We start from the raw sequence: 3,748 nt of genomic DNA, 5'->3' as shown, positions 1-3,748 counted from the left end.
GATTATTAAAATACACATAAATAATTGCAATAAAATTATTATATATATTTGTTTAAATAACACTTTTATAGAATGATAATGTTAAGATTATCAAAATAAATAATTAGAATTATTCTTTAATTTTAAATGATTTTTTTCCCCAATTTAATCATTATTTTTAATATTAAAATGAATATTTATTTTATTATATTGCAATTAAGTACAAAAGTATCATATATATATATGTATATATATATTTAAACTACACTTTCATAATTTAACCAAACGAAAATTATACTGCATATTTCGTAATATATTTTTTAAGTAGTTCTATATTTATGTACTAGCATATGCCCGTGCTTGAAGGCACGGTGTAAATAATGTTAACATTAGAATACAATTGTAATCCTAACACTATTTAAATTTATTTTTTAATTTGATAAATTCAAAAATTTATTATAAAATTTTATAATTCTCACAAAACTCCTCACGAAACACACAATATTCAACATCAATTGTCATTTGGTAACGCTTCCATTTCCTATCCTCTTTTCTGTTTTTTGTTTTATATTTCAAATTCACGACATTTAACTGTTAAGTAACACAATCAGCTAAAGTATTAAGATGGTAAATAGTATAACAATCTACCTGCTGTCCCCTATGAAGTTAGTGGAGACCATATCGTCTTCGGTGAACCCCAAAATACCTTTGAGTTTGCCCTCAGATTCCTCCCTGAAATTAACCAAGAGAGAATAAGAGACCTCGTCACATGCTAATCAAGAGTTGGCAGCCAAAGAAATTTCATAAAACTATGCAAATATCAATTTGCCAATCTAATATACTGCATAATGAGGTGAATTTGAAGGAAATCTGAATACTCACTTGATAGCATCTTTGACTTGCTGGTATGTAGCTACCTTCTCAAGCCTCACGGTGAGGTCCACAACTGAAACATCCACAGTTGGAACTCGGAAGGCCACAAGACCACAAAACATATACTATTAGGAGTAAACTACAAACAAAATACAGAGTTCCCATCCAAGACAATGTCAAGGAATCAAACTATATCAAATCAAATCAAATACAGACAACAATTTTACATCTATCAACATTATTGTTGCATAATTCAATAACTACCTTGGCAGCTCCAGTGCTGCTGGGAATAATGTTAAAGGAAGCAGCTCTTCCACCTCTCCAGTCTTTGCTTGATGGCCCGTCAACAGTCTTTTGAGTGGCTGCATAACAATTCAACAGAAAACACATATTGATCAACATCACAATTCATAATTCAAAGCAGAAACATAACCAATTAACCATGAAAACAACCAAACAGCCACCACTAATCGGTAATGGAGTGAACAGTGGTCATAAGACCCTCAACAATGCCAAACCTATCGTTAATAACCTGCAATTTTTTTGTACAAGAAGAATTTTAAGCCAAGCAATGTACTAATTTCAACTAAGAAAACAATTCTGGGAAATTCTAGTTATATGTATTACCAATAGAAACAATATATAAAGGAAAAAAAAAGTTACAAATCCATGGAAACCAAATCTTCTTGGAAGGCGATCAGCCTCTGTTTCTTGACTCGATAATATTCCTCTTTTAGCTACTTGTTTTTAGTAGTTGTGTGCTGAATGTGCTTGTGCTCATTAACAACAATGTTACTAAGGAGGTTATTTTGACATGGAAAGTTTGGACATTGTTAAGTTATTTATTTTTATTGTTTTTCAATTATTATTGTTCTAATAATTCATATGAATTTGAATTTATCTTATTTTTTTGTAATATATAAAGAATAAAATTACCCCTCTGTAAAACAATTATTTTTGATCCCGAAAATGGATGTGCAGAAAAGCTAAATAAAATTACCCCTCTCTAAAACAATTAAGCCTTTAAATGAATTGGTTCCAAATTTTGCAGATTGTATCAGTAAGAAACACCATAACTGGGCTACATTAGAGCCAATGGAGAGCAAAGTTATCATCCCAGTAATATGTTCACACTTAAGGCATACCGATTATTTTTATTCAGAAACTGATTAAAGATACAATCTGATCGCAAGAACAAACTGATTAAAGTAAAATTGAATCAGTTTCTGCAGATTGATTCACTTAAATGGGATTAATCTTTTCTCTAATACCAAGTATTTTCCGATTTAATGAGTTTCTACAATCTGATCCCATTTAAACTGATTAAAGTGAACATTTGTAAACTAGTACAAAAAGGAAATTTTGAATCAGAAACGTTATGAAGAGGAGAAAACAGAATTTCAATTTGAAGGGAAATCACGATTTCAGAATTCGATTTTGGAGCAAATTGTGATTTCGATCTGTCAGAATTTCAATTTGAAGGGAAATCACGATTTCAGAATTCAATTTTGGAGCAGATAGTGGTTCGGGATACAAATTGTAGTTGGATCTGAAGAAAATTGTCAAAACTTGAAGAAAATTGACAGAGAAAAACCCTAAAGCATAACCTATTTCCTCCGAATGTGAAATACAGTAGAGAGAGACCAAAATTACCTTGCGAAGGGAACAACCGAGGGTGGGAGAGAGGGAACCTTGTGAGTGGTGATGATGAGCAGCGGTGCAATCTGATCGCAAGAACAAACTGATTAAAGTGAAATTGATTCACATTCAGTTTCTGATTTAATTAGTTTCTACAATCTGATCCCATTTAATCTGTTCTTGATCATTTAAAAGCTGATTGTATTTCGGGGAAAAAAATACAACAGAGAGAGGGAGGAGGACACGAATACCTTGTGATGAAGAGGAGCATCGGTTACAATCTGATCGCAAGAACAAATTGATGAGAACAGAGAAGGGAGAGGGATAAAGATAGAAGGGAGGGGAGACGTGGGCAAGCGGGAAGGTGAGTAGAGAGAGATAAAGATGGAATAGAGGGGAGACGTGGGTAAGTAGGAATTTCACTCTTTCTTTGGGCGGGAAGTAAGTGTGAGTATATATTGATATATATTTAAGGGATAATCTCAGCCATCTATGTAAATAGACAAATGGATCTTCACCATTCAAATGTCCTAGTAAGACAATTGTCTCTACTATAAATTCAAAAACCCTCTTCCCATATTATATAGATATATAGATATATATAAATAATTCAATTAAAATTATTATATATATATATATATATATATATATTTATGCTGTATTTTATATCATAATAAAATTAATATTATTCTTTTGTAATGCATACATTACAACTTATTTCTAAAAATAATTTATTTATAGACATATATAAATAATTTAATTTAATTTTATAAAATATTATTTAAATAGAAAAAAAATAATCCGAACATCGCACTGGTAAACTCTATTCTGAATAATAACAAAACTAAAGATAATTTTTAATCAAAACGATGACAATTTTCTTCAAGACTACGAGCATCAAATCAGAAGGTGCACGGTAATTAATTGCGTTTTTGTGATTTGTGCCACACTTAAATTATCATTATAAAAAAAATTAAGCTATATTTGGTTTTGGCTTTTTGGCTAAAAACAAGACAAAATTGACTACATAAATCAATAAGACAAAATGTCACATCCAAACTATAATCATTATACATTTTCTCTCACAAAAATCAAAAAAAATCAATAACATAAACCAAACAAATCTAAAAAAGCCAAGTTAAAATAGTTAAAAAACCAAAAAAGTATATTATTTTACCTCTTCCCAAACGAAAGCTTAGTCAAGATTTTTTTCAAGATTACGACCATCAACTCAGAAAGTGCACGGTAATTAAATGTG

General features: G+C 30.4%; 1 pseudogene; it reads right to left on the bottom strand.

Moving 5' to 3' along the window:
• Positions 1-623: 623 nt before the first annotated feature.
• LOC145797629 (glyceraldehyde-3-phosphate dehydrogenase, cytosolic-like) lies at positions 624-2,761 on the bottom strand (annotated as a pseudogene).
• Between the last annotated feature and the right edge of the window lie 987 nt (positions 2,762-3,748).

Source organism: Camellia sinensis, chromosome 8 (genome assembly GCF_055761805.1).
Source record: "Camellia sinensis isolate YWXY chromosome 8, ASM5576180v1, whole genome shotgun sequence".
NCBI lineage: Eukaryota > Viridiplantae > Streptophyta > Magnoliopsida > Ericales > Theaceae > Camellia > Camellia sinensis.
The sequence above is the reverse complement of the archived record's forward strand: the minus strand, read 5'-3'. Positions and strand labels throughout refer to the sequence as shown.